Consider the following 16,875-nt stretch of genomic DNA (forward strand, 5'->3'; position numbering starts at 1 on the left):
ACTTCAAACAACTATGGATTTGGGAGTAGATCCATTTCATGGAATGTAGATTTAAATGTAGCTGCTTTAAGCAAGTTGTATTCTATTCCTCTTTTTCTTTTGATTAACAATGGATGAGAAGTCTCCAAGCAACTTGCATGGGAGGAAAAAACCTCTTACCAATAGAAAGGGAGATAGGTGTCATTTCCATATGATTGGGAACTTTGAAATAACCTGGGAAGCATAAACAAATGGGTGAAGGAAACCGAGGCATTTTCTGGGCAGTGATGGTGTGCCATGACCAGGGGCACTGTTCTCTTGGTTGTACAGAGGCCCCAGAAACAACCCCCAGAATAACTCTGGCCAGGGGGTGGCTTCCTGTGAACTGTCCTGGTTCAAAAAGGTTATTTCATCTTGAAGAGCTTCAGCAGGGAAACTTAAAGAGATCATCCTTTAGGAACAAGAAAGTGGGGGAGCATGGTGGTGGTGGCATAGAGCAGAGATGCTGAGGAGCCATGTTTAGGAGCCATTTGATTTTTACAACCCTACAAGATGGGTGTTGCTGTTTCTATTTTAAGTATGAGGAATCTTAGCCCATTAAAGGGTCAACTTAGTGAACCACTGTGACTGCCTTGTTCACCACTATGGCACGTGGCACGCAATAGATGCTCTAAAGAGAGTGTCTGGAGAGATGAATGATGCTCAGGGATCCAGAAAAAATTGCTCAAGTTTACCCTATCTGTGGCAGAGCGAGGATTTGAACTCGGCCAAACTGTTGCCATGTTGGGATGCTTTAGGCTCTACCATACTGGGAATTTTTAAATCTGTAGAGTCATATCGATAGCTCATGGGGTATTTATTGTTTCAGAATTAATCTGACATGTTAAATGAAATATTTTGAAAATAAATAGATTAATTATGCCCTACTATTAAAAATGGAAATGGACTAGAGTTTATTAAAAGCTGATGGGAACCCTAATAAGGTGGTAGAGTCAGTCCCAACCCATGAGAGTGCATGGGGTTCCCTAGAGAATTGTGGGGACGGGGGAAGCTTATCTGTGCACCATCAGGGCTCAGGTGTGAAGGAATAACAGGCTTTTGGGAAAGAGTTTGGAAGAGTTAAGGGAGGGTGGCCAATGATAGATTAGAGAAGACGACATTGGAAACCAAACAATAAAGCCACAGGGCAATTTAGAAACATATTTAGAAATCTTAATAAATAATAACTTTCTGTGTGATTCTGAACCACTGGTATAAAAGAGGACTAGTTTTCATGATGTTAGCTGTTTGGGGGAAATTTAAGCATTCAAAATCTTGCATGAAATCAGAAATCATTTCTGTATTCTGTGGGTGAGTGGATCATGAGATATAAAGAGTGCTTGAAAGGTCAGTGGAAAAGACCAGGAGGCCTGCCACTGACAGGGAGAGACTTCATAGAATAGAATAGAGCACAATATCCACTTAAAATTGCCCTATCAGAAACTTTGAAAATGGTAATTAAAAATATTTTTTTGGCATTGAAAAATTGAATTTAAATTAATCAATACTAGAGAAGGCAGAAACCAAGAATTCCATAAGAGCGCATACACAAAAAATGGTTCTATTGGAAATCAATCTAGCTGTAACGTATACATTGAGACAGCACCTTGTTTTGCTTTAACAGAAAGTTTCAAAAGGGAAAAATATCGTTTGTAAGAACCTGTGCAGTAGCTTGCCAGTCCAAATTGGACTTCGGGCCTCTGCCACGAAAAAAACATTTTTCTCTTTTTCCTTCCCCTAAATTACTGCTCTTTCATGTTTTCTTTTGAAAATGAACATTGATTCAATTTATTTTATTTGCCCTGAGCCTACCAGCTTTCTATACACAAACCACAGGGGTCCCAGATCACGGAAAATGGGCAAAGCGATAGAAGCTTTGCCCTTTACCTAGAAGCATATACACCAGTGATAAAAACACATCAGTTCTGTGATATAATGCTTCTGTTAATGCTTTCAGTAAACTGGATCTGTTTCAATATTTTTCTCATTTTTTTTTTTTCTGAGCTTTGCTGGATTAGAAAGATTTTCCAACATTAACATTTAGTTGTTAATTTTTCTCTGTAATTTTCTCCCTCCTGTTCATTCCATGGTATTGAATGGTGGGCGTGCAATAAATGGTGTTGGATGAATGAATGGGTGTCAGACACTGTGCAGAGACCAAGAGGAGCCATGATTCTGACCTTGCTCTTAAGAAGTTTACAGCCAAATGGGAGAAACACCTATAAACAACAGTTGTAAATTAAGTCCATGGGATAATGGAGGGACACACAGTATTGACCACACACAGCAATGAGCAGCTATCATCCTTGGGGAACCAGGTGAGGCTTCCTGGTGGAGGAAATATTTGAGGTGACCTTGAAAGCTAAGCCAAGATTTTGAACTTAGAAAAAATGTGAGAGAGACAAGCATTTTAAGAGTAGGGAACACCCTGAAAAAAATCACATAAGGCATGAATATTCAAGGTAATTCCGGGTAAGGTTAGTGTATCTGGGTTATTAAGATATTTTTTATTTATACAATTGATGCCCAAACTGTTTATTTTTCTAGATTAAATGTTGAAAAGGGAGGAGGTCATGCTTCGCTAAATATAGAATGCTTCTCATATTCCACCAAATCTGATTGTTATTTCTTTACTTTTGGTAGATTGTGGCTTATTTTTGTAAAAAAAAAAAAAAAAAATCAAAGGATTTGGTTTGGTCTTTAAAAATACTGAAGTTAACATGAGCAGCAAGAACTGTATAATATAATGTGTTGTAAGTTGAAATACCCAAAATATATACATTACACACATGGATAAATTTAAAGACATGATACAAAAGAGCATTTGATTTTTTTTTTTTTTTTGCGGTACTCGGGCCTCTCACTGCTGTGGCCTCTCCCGCTGTGGAGCACAGGCCCCGGACGCGCAGGCCCAGCGGCCATGGCTCACGGGCCCAGCCGCGTAGGATCCTCCCGCACCAAGGCACGAACCCGCGTCCCCTGCATCGGCGGGCGGACTCTCAACCACTGCGCCACCAGGGAAGCCCTGATCTTCTTTTTAAGTCAAAGTATTTAAGGATCATTTTGGAATTCTTTTTTTCCTCTCACACTTTTCTCCCACAGTTCATATGCTTTTATTCCTACATTGCATTCATTGTACTGTATTAAAATTTTGTTAGCATTTTGTTTTTTTTTGCTTTGGTCCTTTTATTTTTTATAAATTTATTTATTTATTTATTTTTGGCTGCATTGGGTCTTTGTTGCTGCACGTGGGCTTTTTTTTTTTTTCTTCTAGTTGCAGCGAGCAGGGGCTTCTCTTCATTGTGGTGCACAGGCTTCTCATTGCAGTGGCTTCTCTTGTTGCGGAGTACGGGCTCTAGGTGCATGGGCTTCAGTAGTTGTGGCTTGCGGGCTCTAGAGTGCAGGCTCAGTAGTTGTGGCGCACGGGCCTAGTTGCTCCGCAGCATGTGGGATCCTCCCGGACCAGGGCTCCTCCATGTCCCCTGCATTTGGCAGGTGGATTCTTAACCACTGCGCCACCAGGGAAGTCCTATGTTAGTATTCTTAAACAAACTTTTGCCTTAGAATACTTTTAGATTTACAGAAAAATTACATATATATAATTATAATATATGAATGTATAATTATTATATATTTATATATTGTATATAATTACAATATATAGAGAGTTCCCTATATACTATAACCCAGTTTCCCCTCTTATTAATATCTTAAGTTGCTATGAGGGACTTTCCTGGTGGCACAGTGGTTAAGAATCCACCTGCCAATGCTGGGGACACGGGTTCAATCCCTGGTCCTGGAAGATCCCACATGCCGCGAAGCAACTAAGCCCATGTGCCACAACTACTGGGTCTGTGCCCTAGAGCCCGCGTGCCACAACTACTGAGCCCGTGTGCTGCAACTACTGAAGCCCACGCGCCTAGAGCCCCGGCTCCACAGCAAGAGAAGCCACCACAATGAGAAGCCCGCACACCGCAATGAAGAGTAGTCCCCACTCGCCACAACTAGAGAAAGCCCACGCGCAGCAATGAAGACCCAATGCAGCCAAAAAAAAGTTGGTATGATACATTTGTTACAAGTAATGAACCAATACTGACATGTTATTATAAACTTAAGTCCATAGTTTATTCAGATTTCCTTAGTTTATACTTAGTGTCTTTCTTCTGTTCCAGGATTCCATTCAGGACACTACAGAACATTTACTCATTATGTCTCCTTAGGCTCCTCTTGGCTGTGACAATTTCTCAGACTTTCCTTGTTTTTGATGATCTTCACAGTTTTGAAACATTTTGTAAAATGTTTCTCAGTTGGGATTTGTCTGTTTTTCTCATGAACAGACTGAGATATCGAATTTGGGGGAGGAAAACCACAGAGATAAAGTGCCATTTTCCTCATATCATATGGAGAGTACATTTGATCTACATGACCTATGACTATTGATGTTGACCTTGAACATCTGGCTGAGGTAGTGTTCACCAGATTTCTCCACTGTAAAGTTACTCTTTTTTTTCCCCACTTTCCAAACTGCCCTCTTTGAAAAGAAGTCACAATGTGCAACCCATACTTAAAGAGTGGGGAGTTAGCTTCACCTCCTGAGGGCAGAATAGCTGCATAAAGTATGTGGAATTCTTCTGCACAAATTTGTCTCTTCCTCTTCTAGTTATTACATTCAAATTATTTGGCCAATTATTCTATCAGTATGTACTCACAAATATTTATTTTATAATTCAATATTATTTTGTTTATTTTGTTACTCTAACTGTTCCAGCTTTGGCCACAGGGAGCTCTTTCAGTTGGTTCCTGTGTCCATTTGATGTGCTGTGATCATTGTGTGTGTGGTTTTTTATTTGTTTGTTCATCACTTCCTTACTTATATCTCACATACAAGATGCTCCAGGCTCATCTTGTATGTTTCCTGCCCTGTCTTAGAATCAGCTGTTTCTCCAAGGACTTCTGGTTCCTTTCACTGGAGAACTGTGTTAGAAACTAAGAGTTAGGTACTAGGTATGCTCGCTGTTACTTGGGTGTCATTGTTCCTTGGCCTCCTAAGGTGACAAAGCAGGGAAATTATGTGTGTATATGTACACATATCTATTTACAAGTATTTCTATATGCAACCATCTGTATCTATATTAAGCTAAACATAAGTTCATACCCATGGTTTCAATTCTAATTCATTACCACATGGATCATTTAGCCTCCACCCCTTGCTTACCTGTAAACTCCCACTTCAACAGTGAGGAGCCTGAGTCACACTCTTAGTATTTTTATCTCTGTCCACGATAAAAGGCACAGTTCTTTTCCTCTTCCTTTCCCTCTCTTTCCCCCCTCTCCTTCCCTTCCATCCTCCTCTCTTTCTCTCTTAAAAATCTTTGTGGGGCTTCCCTGGTGGTGTAGTGGTTGAGAATCTGCCTGCTAATGCAGGGGACACAGGTTCAAGCCCTGGTCTGGGAGGATCCCACATGCCGTGGAGCAACTATGCCCGTGAGCCACAACTACTGAGCCTGCGCGTCTGGAGCCTGTGCTCTGCAACAAGAGAGGCCGCGACAGTGAGAGGCCCGCGCACCACGATGAAGAGTGGCCCCCGCCTGCCACAACTAGAGAAAGCCCTTGTGCAGAAACGAAGACCCAACACAGCAAAAATAAATTAATTAATTAATAAACTCCTACCCCCAACATCTTAAAAAAAAAAAATCTTTGTGTATTTAGTACCCACCATAGTACCTGGCATAGAGAAGCTTACCTCAAAACATAATAATGATATTTTATTATACTCTTTCTGATTCCTTCTGGAGCAACAATGATAAAACCAGTAGGATATTCCCATGAAAATAATGAGAAATTATAATAGTAATAATACAATACTAATTTTCATGTTGAAATTTTGGCTTAAATTTAACTAAACATTCCACATTTTCACATCTGGCATGAAAGATATAGCTATTTGTTTATTTATTTATTTATATTTTTTAGTTGCATCCAGTCTTAGTTGCAGCACATAGGATCTTTTGTTGTGGCACAAGGGCTTCTCTCTAGTTGTGGTGCACAGGCTTCTCTCTAGTTGTGGCACATGGATTTTCTCTCTACACAGCGCATGGGCTCTGTAGCTTGTGGCACGCGGGCTCTCTAGTTGAGGTGTGCAGGCTCAGTAGTTGCAGCATGCAGGCTTAGTTGCCCCGCAGCATGTGAGATCTTAGTTTCCTGACCAGGGATCGAACCCACGTCCCCTGCATTGGAAGGCAGATTCTTTACCACTGGACCACCAGGGAAGTCCTGAGATACAGCTATTTGTTAATGTGAACATTCTTCCTTAGCTTAGCCACTTGTATTTTAGCTATACTTCAGATGCTAGTAATCTTGTTATGATCTTGGTAAAGAAATACTTCTTTATTCATTTTATGGTTGTAAAATATTAATGTAAAAAAAGTTAGAAATTCTACCAATTAACATTCTAGAAAACATTTTAAAATTAGAAATAGTACTAAATTATATCATAATGTTTCAGAAGTGGGATATAGCCATGGAACCCTGAAAGCACCCTATCTTGTCAGAAAGGAGTTATAATTTATAATAATATTTTAAAAGTCTAGTGGAAATTCAAAAAGCAATACTCATAGCAGACAAAATAGACTTTAAAATAAAGACTATTATAAGAGACAAGGAAGGATACTACATAATGATCAAGGGATCAATCCAACAAGAAGATATAACAATTGTAAATATCTATGCACCCAACATAAAAGCACCTCAATACATAAGGCAAATGCTAACAGCCATAAAAGGGAAAATCGACAGTAACACAAAATAGTACGGGACTTTAATACCCCACTTACACCAATGGACAGATCATCCAAACAGAAAATTAATAAGGAAACACAAGCTTTAAACACATTAGACCAAATGGACTTAATTGATATTTATAGGACATTCCATTCAAAAACAACAGAATACACTTTCTTCTCAAGTGCAAACAGAACATTCTCCAAGACAGATCACATCTTGGGTCACAAATCAAGCCTCAGTAAATTTAAGAAAATTGAAATCATATTGAGCATCTTTTCTGACCACAACGCTATGAGACTAGATATCAATTACAGGAAAAAACCTGTAAAAAACACAAACACATGGAGGCTAAACAGTATGCTACTAAACCACCAAGAGATCACTGAAGGAATCAAAGAGGATATCAAAAAATACCTAGAAACAAATGACAATGAAAACACGACGACCCAAAATGTATGGGATGCAGCAAAAGCAGTCCTAAGAAGGAACTTTATAGCAATACAATTCTACCTCAATAAACAAGAAAAATCTCAAATAAACAACCTAAGCTTACACCTAAAACAATTAGAGAAAGAAGAACAAAAAACCCTCAAAGTTAGCAGAAGGAAAGAAATCATAAAGATCAGAGCAGAAATAAATGAAAAAGAAATGAAGGAGGGCTTCCCTGGTGGTACAGTGCCAATGCAGGGGACATGGGTTCGAGCCCTGGTCCAGGAAGATCCCACATGCTGTGGATCATCTAAGCCCATAAGCCACAACTACCAAGCCCAGGCACCACAACTACTGAAGCCCGCACACCTAGAGCCCGTGCTCCACAACAAGAGAAGTCACTGCAATGAGAAGCCAGCGCACTGCAATGAAGAGTAGCCCCCACTCACCACAACTGGAGGAAGCCTGCGTGCAGCAACGAAGACCCAATGCAGCCAAAAATAAATAAATTAATTAATTTAAAAAAAAAGAAATGAAGGAAACAAAAGCAAAACTCAATAAAACTAAAAGCTGGTTCTTTGAGAAGATAAACAAAATTGACAAACCATTAGCCAGACTCATCAGGGAAAAAAGGGAGAAGACTCAGATCAACACAATTAGAAACAAAAAAAGGAGAAGTAAAACTGACACCGCAGAAATACAAGGGATCACGAGAGACTACTACAAGCAACTATATGCCAATAAAATGGACAACCTGGAAGAAATGGACAAATTCTTGGAAACGTACAACCTTCCAAGACTGAACCAGTAAGAAATAGAAAATATGAACAGACCAATCACAAGCACTGAAATGGAAACCGTGATTAAAAATCTTCCAACAAACAAAAGCCCAGGGCTCGATGGCTTCACAGGCGAATTCTATCAAACATTTAGAGAAGAGCTAACACCTATCCTTCTCAAACTCTTCCAAAATATAGCAGAGGGAGGAACACTCCCAAACTCATTCTACGAGGCCACCATCATCTTGATACCAAAACCAGACAAGGATGTCACAAAGAAAGAAAACTACAGGCCAATATCACTGATGAACATAGATGCAAAAATCCTCAACAAAATACTAGCAAACAGAATCCAACAGCACATTAAAAGGATCATGCACCATGATCAAGTGGGGTTTATCCCAGGAATGCAAGCATTCTTCAACATATACAAATCAATCAAAGTGATACACCATGTTAACAAATGAAGAATAAAAACCATATGATCATCTCAGTAGATGCAGAAAAAGCTTTCAACAAAATTCAACACCCATTTATGATAAAAAACTCCAGAAAGTAGGCATAGAGGGAGCTTACCTCAACATAATAAAGGCCATATATGACAAACCCATGGTCAACAACATTCTCAATGGTGAAAAACTGAAACCATTTCCACTAAGATCAGGAACAAGACAAGGGCGTACACTCTCACTACTATTATTAAACATATAGTTTTGGAAGTTTTAGCCATGGCAATCAGAGAAGAAAAAGAAATGAAAGGAATCCAATTTGGAAAAGAAGTAAAACTGTCACTGTTTGCAGACGACATGATACTATACATAGAAAATCCTAAAGATGCCACGAAAAAACCACTTGAGCTAATCAATGAATTTGGTAAAGTAGCAGGATACAAAATTAATGCACAGAAATCTCTTGCATTCCTATACACTATCAACAAAAAATCAGAACGAGAAAATAAGGAAACACTCCCATTTGCCATTGCAACAAAAAGAATAAAATACCTAGGAATAAACCTACCTAAGGAGGCAAAAGACCTGAATGCAGAAATCTATAAGACACTGATGAAAGAAATCAAAGATGGTACCAACAGATGGAGAGATATACCATGTTGTTGGATTGGAAGAATCAACACAGAAAATGACTATACTACCCAAAGCAATCTACAAATTCAATGCAATCCCTATTAAATTACCAATGGCATTTTTCACAGAACTAGAGCAAATAATTTCATCATTTGTATGGAAACACAAAAGACCCCAAATAGCCAAAGCAATCTTGAGAACGAAAAATGGAGCTGGAGGAATTAGACTCCCTGACTTCAGACTATACTACAAAGCTACAGTAATCAAAACACTATGGTACTGGCACAAAAACAGAAATATAGATCAATGGAACAGGACAGAAAGCCCAAGATAAACCCACGCACATATGGTCACCTTATCTTTGATAAAGGAGGCAAGAATATAAAATGGAGAAAAGACAGCCTCTTCAATAAGTGGTGCTGGGAAAACTGGACAGCTACATGTAAAAGAATGAAATTAGAACACTTCTTAATACCATACACAAAAATAAACTCAAAATGGATTAAACACCTAAATGTAAGGCCAGACACTGTAAAACTCTTAGAGGAAAATATAAGCAGAACATTCTATGACATAAATCACAGCAAGATCCTTTTTGACCCACCTCCTAGAGAAATGGAAATAAACACACAAAAAAACAAATGGTACCTAATGAAACTTAAAAGTTTTTGCACAGCAAAGGAAACCATAAACAAGACGAAAAGACAACCCTCAGAATGGGAGAAAATATTTGCAAACAAAGCAGCTGACAAAGGAGTAATCTCCAAAATATACAAGCAACTCATGCAGCTCAATATCAAAAAAACAAACAACCCAATCCAAAAATTGGCAGAAGACCTAAATACACATTTCTCCATAGAAGACATACAGATTGCCAACAAACACATGAAAATATACTCAACATCATTAATCATTAGAGAAATGCAAATCAAAACCACAATGAGGTATCACCTCACACCAGTCAGAACGACCATCATCAAAAAATCTAGAAACAATAAATGCTTGAGAGGGTGTGGAGAAAAGGGAACCCTCCTGCACTGTTGGTGGGAATGTAAACTGATACAGCCACCATGGAGAACAGTACAGAGATTCCTTAAAAAACTAAAAATAGAACTACCATATAACCCAGCAATCCCACTACTGGGCATATACTCTGAGAAAACCATAATTTAAAAAGATACATGTACCCACAATGTTCATTGCAGCACTATTTACAATAGCCAGGACATGGAAGCAACCTAAGTGTCCATCAACAGATGAATGGATAAATATGATGTGGCACATATATACAATGGAATATTACTCAGCCATAAAAAGGAATGAAATTGAGTTATTTGTAATGAGGTGGATGGACCTAGAGTCTGTCATATAGAGTGAAGTAAGTCAGAAAGAGAAAAACAAATACTATATGCTAATACATATGTACGGAATCTAAAAAATGGTTCTGGGACTTCCCTGGTGGTGCAGTGGTTAAGAATACACCTGCCAATGCAGGTGACATGGGTTCAGTCCTTGGTCCGGGAAGATCCCACATGCCGTGGAGCAACTAAGCCCTGGGCCACAACTACTGAGCCTGTGCTTTACAGTCCATGAGCCACAACTACTGAGCCCATGCACCACAACTACTGAAGCCCATGCACCTAGAGCCCGTGCTCTGCAACAAGAGAAGCCACCACAATAAGAAGCACATGCACTGCAACGAAGAGTAGCCCCCACTTGCTGCATCTAAAGAAAGTCCGCATGCAGCAATGAAGACCCAACGCAGCCAAAAATAAATAAAAACAAAAAAACAAACTGGTACTGACGAACCTAGTGGCAGGGCAGGAATAAAGACGCAGAGGTAGAGAATGGACTTGAGGACACAGCGGGGGATGAGGAAGTTGGGACAAAGTGAGAGAGTAGCATTGACGTTGACATATATACACTACCAGTGTAAAATGGATGGCTAGTGGAAAGCAGCCACATAGCACAGGGAGATCAGCTCGATGCTTTGTGACCACCTAGAGGGGTGGGATAGGGAGGGTGGGAGGGAGGCTCAAGAAGGAGGGGATATGGGGATATATGTATACATATACCTGATTCACTTTGTTATACAGCAGAAACTAACACAACATTGTAAAGCAATTATACTCCAGTAAAGATGAAAAAAAAAAAGTCTAGTGGAAATTCGAAATCAAGTAAAACCATAATCAAAAATAAAAATCAGATTTTAGTTTGTGTGTGTGTGTACTACTTAAAATATTAGAGCAAGTTGATGTGTGGAATAACTAATATAAGTATTTACTTCTTTACCAATCACTCCATTAGATGTTTTATATAATTATCATTTAATCCTTATAATTATCTATTATCTCTTTTCACTTAAGAGGTAGAAGTGTCAGAGAGTTAAATGACTTAATCAATTAAGATGCAGAGCCAGGATTAAGACCCAAGTTCATTAAAATGTAAGATCCATGTTTTGTTCACAAAGTGATAAGACCTCATGCAAAGTCATATTGTTTAATGATCTTGAACTTCCCCAGTTGAGCTATCTGTAGCTTCTGCAGGGACAGGATGGACAATCCAAAATAAATTGCCAGTATGTTTAACAAGACAACATAAGTTGTTCAGGCTTAGAAATATAACCCAAGGCATTAATTTCTATGCAATTACTATATAGTCAACATAATTCTCTAACCTGGGGATAAGACAAATCTTCTCATAAAATATAAAGAGCTGTGGCAAATCAATAAAGAGAAGTTCTTTAGAGGCCTATGTAAATTGGGAATAACTGATCTCTTTTATCCTCAAATGTGGTAGGAGGAAGTAGGAGAGGATGCTAAACTCAGAGGGAATAATTAAATAACTAGGCTTATAGTTCTTAGAGGTGGCGAAAGCTGTAGAATCAGGTGAAGGGGGACTGTGGTGCTAGCTGTGATGCCCTGTGATTCTCTGCTAACAGTTGATAAGTGTGACTATTTTTCTAAATATATCGGATCTCAGAAACACACCATTCTTTTTGGGAGATGAGACACAACTCATCTTCCAGGGTTGTACTTATATCTAATCCATGCCATTATATAGTTTTTATTTAGAGATAAGTGCCTTTTAAGAATAAAAATAGGGTATGACTTCGAGTTTTTTATAGCTAGTGGAAATATCAAAGAGTTGGCTTTATTTTTTGGAAAAAGGAATAAGTTAGCTCTTTTGAATTCTTTACCAAACTTACACTTTAAAAGTTCTCTCCCAGCTAAATAAGGGTCAAATGAGTGTTTCTGGCTTGTTTCCCAGGTTTTTCAACTGAATCATTCTTCTCCATATCCAAACTGTATTTCTAGAATGATTTATAAAAACTCAAATACAGGAATATCTTTGCAGAAATTGCTAGGTTGAAAGTATTAGCACATTGAACATAACATAAATAAGCAACAAATTCAGAGAAGGCATTTGAAGAACTTGGCAGAGAGGGAGCTAATTTTCTTTGACTACTTACTTCATACCTAGGTGTAAGTGTAACAGATTACACTGAACCCTTATGAAGTAGGTTTAGTTATCCCCACTTTATAGAGAAGGAAATCTCAAGGTCAAACTTCTAGGAGCTGGAATTTGAACCCAGGTTCCAAAGCCTGTTCTCTTTCCAGTATATTATCGAACAGCTTAGATAAAATAGAGGTAACAGAAGTACCTCAAAAAGGAAGTATGGTTCAATGGAAAAATCACTGGCCCAGGAGTCAGACAACCAGGGTCTTAGTGAGTAGACTCTTGTTATCTCTTCTCTCTGTCTTCTCACTTCTTATCTGTAAAAATGACAGCAGGCCAAAGCTGATCTAAACTGTACTTTAAAAATTTTTACATTTCTAATTGCTTATTATCTTTCTTTTTCTCCTAGATTGTAAGCTCCATGAGGGTAAGGATTTTTTATTGTGGTAAAATAAATATAACATGAAATTTACCATTTTAACCATTTCTCGGTATACAGTTTAGTGGCATTTAAGTACATTCATGTTGTTGTACAGTCATCACCACCATCCATCTCCAGAACATTTTCATCTTCGCCATCTGAAAATCTATACCCATTAAACTATACTTGTCCGTTTCCCTCTCCCCTCAAACTCAGGGAACCACTATTCTGTTTTCTGTCTCTATGAATTTGACTGCTCTAAGTGCTTCACGTAAGTGGAATCATATATAAGGGATCATATTTATCCTTTTGTTTCTGGCTTATTTCATTTAGCATAATGTCTTCAAGTTTCATATAATTTGTAGAATGTATCAGAATTTCATTCCTCTTTAAGGCTGAATAATTCTCCATCGTATGCATATAACACATTTTGTTTATCTAGTCATCATTCACCCGTCAATGGACATTCGGGTTGTTTCCACCTTTTGGCTATTGTGAATAATGTTATAAACATGGGTGTACAAATATCTCTTTTAGACCCTGATTTCAATTCTTTTGGAGATATACCCAGAAGTGAGATTGTCGGGTCATACGGTAATTCTATGTTTAATTTTTTAGGAACTGCCATACTAGAATGTACTTTTTAGCTCAGAAATTCTATGATTCAATGAGGGCCTCTAGGGGCCCATGAAGAAATGTGTCTTTGATGATTGTCCAAAGCAGGGTTGGACATTTGCCCAGGGCTGCCAGGACTTACTCTCAGCACTCAATACAGGACAGATGGCAACAGGGTCTGTTGGAGTAGATTTCCCTCTCCTGTCCGACACTAGCCAGACAGGAACCACTGAAGCCATTTCTTCCATCTCCCAATTAACTCTCCTTTGATATATTTCAAAGACATGGAATTGAAAATACTGACCCTGAATGAATGAATAATACTGTCATTTAACTGTATAAATATCCTAAATTGGACAGAAAAAGAATAGGAGGAAATGAAACCGGTAATTTGTCTGATGAGAACATTTCCACAGTATTTTAAAAATCATGTTTTTGAAGTAAAACATAAATTACAATTTTGGGGAAAAAATGTAGAACAAACTCATCACGTAAAAATACTCTTGCTTTTGCCTGAAAAAAAAAAAAATGGAAGAAGACATCACAAGCCAGTGTGGACCACTTATCAAACTTTAATTCCATATGATTTGCAAAATATATTTTTATCTTAGACTGAAACTATACTCCCCTGTCACTACCCAATTCAAGTTTAGAAGTTTTGAACAGAATAACAATTATTCCACAACTTTGATGCAGGAAACAGAAGGAAAGAAATTCCAAGGTAAAAAAAAATTAGATTCTCAAAAGTGAAGATGAATTTCTGAAATGACTGTTTGAAATAATATTGAAAATTTCTCAATGTCCGAAGACACTGCTGTAATCATCTTGGTATTTCCAGGGCTTGGTGCTATCGGTTCTCTGAAATGTGAGCTGTTGAACTAATATGTGCTAAGGAAAGACTACCAAATTTCTCATTTGATGAAGAATCTAGGGCAGGAAGGTAACAGGAAAGAGGACTTTGCCTCATTTTCACTAAGTTCTGTTTATGATATTACTGCCTGAGAAATACATGATCCTTTCTCAGAAGCTGGCTGGCCACTGGCCATATCACATGCACGTGGGTGCAACATCCCCACCCAGAGCAAAAGTACTATGCATATTTTCCTGCTCATGGCAAAAATTCTAGCCAGTTGTCAAACAAGCATAACAGATGCTTTTGTTCTGAATCATCAGAATGAAATAAAAATCTTTTGCAAGGGATTACCTTAATAATGCAAATTAAATTCAGAGATGTGAAGGGAAATTTGGTAATTTTATATTTAGAAATATACAAACCATAGGTGTAGAAAGTTCTATTTTGGAAAAAAGAAGTCAAAATTATGTATTGGTATATAAACCCATATATTTATATAAATGCATGGGAGAAATGTCTGTAAAACTACACATCAACAATTGACAGTGATTATTTCTGGGTCGAGAAGTGGGATTAGGGTGGGGAGCAAACCCTATTTTACTCCATATACTTCTGTATTATTTTAATTCTTTCCCTATGGGTTTATATTCATGTATTATCTGTATAACTTAAAAAGAAAAAAATCATATACAATGAAAAAGTTGTTAGTTAAAGGAGGTAATTTAAATGATGTCTCACAAAATTACCATGAAATGAGGCTAATAGTTATAGTTTTAAACGTTATTTTTCTCTTTTGCCTTCCTGAGTTCAAAAACTTTGCTCTAGGGTGGGCGTGGAGTGGCAATGGGGTATAGACTGTTATAAGAATACAAAGAGGAAGACTAAGGTAAGAAGGAATTCATTTCTTAACTGCCAAAATTGTATTATACAGCACAATACCTTGCAAGCAAAGCTTTTGTCTTGAGAAAGGATTTTCTAAATTTCTTTATCTCCCTTTAGTCTATCAACCCCTGAGCATGGAGAACTTCCATTAGAGACCTGTGGTGTGGAGGGGATGGCAGCTATATCATTTCTACAGTTGGCAGGGAGAATATAACATAGAAGAAGCAAAAGAGAAGACTTTTCAGTTCTGGCAGGGCAGATGGTGGAGAGAAGGAGAGAGATAAGTGTGACATCATCAGAAGTGGGTCCTGACTTCATTATATTTGGACTTCAGCTTGGGGAAGGGGGAGTATATTAGATTAAGTATGGTAACATGGAGGGCAGTGGTGACCCTTAGGAAGGAGATCCACTCCTAGGTGGCTCTCTGCACCAGTACAGGGCAGCCAATTTAGTTAAAAGCACAGCTCGGAGACAAGCAGAGGAGGTATAAGGCTCAGCTCCCATGGGCCACCCTTGTCCCTGTAATGGAGTGGACAAGAGGAGGAAGAAGCAGCTGAGGTTCTTGTTGGACAGCTTTTCAGAGAAATCACTGTAGTGGGGAGGAGCTCTGTCCATTATACAGCAGAGAGAACTGACCCAGCTAGGCTTCAGAGGGGGCCACAGCACCAGTGGGTGCTGAGTTGCAGTCAGATTGCTAGGTAAGAGCTATGCACACAGTGCCTGGAAAATAAGTAACGTCACCCATAACTTTAGCTGAGAGGGTGATAAGAAGCAAAGGACATTATCCCTTAGGCAAGAAGACACTCCCTCTCACCCCGCTACCCCCACCATGATGCTTTTCCACAACCACAAGGAAACAGGACCCAATTTGTCATGCCCCCAAATGCCACCTTAGAGAGATAAGCATGGCAGGGGGTAACAGGAAGAACATTTTTATTCAAATGAGAGGTTGTTTCCTAAACATACTACTCAAGTGATCAGATGGGATTAAATTTAAATAAGGACTCAGTTAATTTCCCCCTTACTAATCAGTGGTTAGTCGTTCACGAGGAGTTCTAGACAAAATGATGGTGCGTTTTCTCTGCAAAGCTAAGTTGTAATGTGAAATTTTGTAATCTTACAATAAGTGAAAAATAATGATAATGATAGAGAATAAAACTATCCTGAACAAGAAGACCTGGGTAGAGAAAGAAATCTTGTCCTAATAAAAAGAGAGTCTTATTAATATTCACACAGCAAAAGGCAGAGGGTGGGAAGTTGACCGAGGCAGGGTATCAGGACATTTTGCATGTGAAGGCTGAAATCTAATCACACACAGTGGACTGTAGTGTCTCTTGGTACATATATGCTTGTAAATGTCTTACGTGAAAACTGTTCAGATATTGTACCAGCTTGCTGTTTTGTGTTGCCATTAAAGAACAGAGTGAGACTTGCCCATTAACATTCAGGTGACAGAGACTCTGGGATGCTCTCACAACCAGTGTCTCTGCCCTGAGACAGGGACTGAAAAGCCCATCTCTTCAGAAGCCATTCTAGGGCCAGTTGTTCCAACCC

The 16,875-nt window shown here is 38.6% G+C and overlaps 1 protein-coding gene across 1 annotated transcript in view; it reads right to left on the minus strand.

Annotated features, from left to right (window-relative positions):
• VEPH1 (ventricular zone expressed PH domain containing 1) overlaps nucleotides 1-16,875 on the minus strand; it is a 211,604-nt gene that overhangs the window by 54,908 nt on the left and 139,821 nt on the right. The gene's annotated exons all lie outside the window — the stretch shown is intronic.

The sequence above is a fragment of the Orcinus orca genome, chromosome 5 (assembly GCF_937001465.1).
Source record: "Orcinus orca chromosome 5, mOrcOrc1.1, whole genome shotgun sequence".
Classification (NCBI taxonomy): domain Eukaryota; kingdom Metazoa; phylum Chordata; class Mammalia; order Artiodactyla; family Delphinidae; genus Orcinus; species Orcinus orca.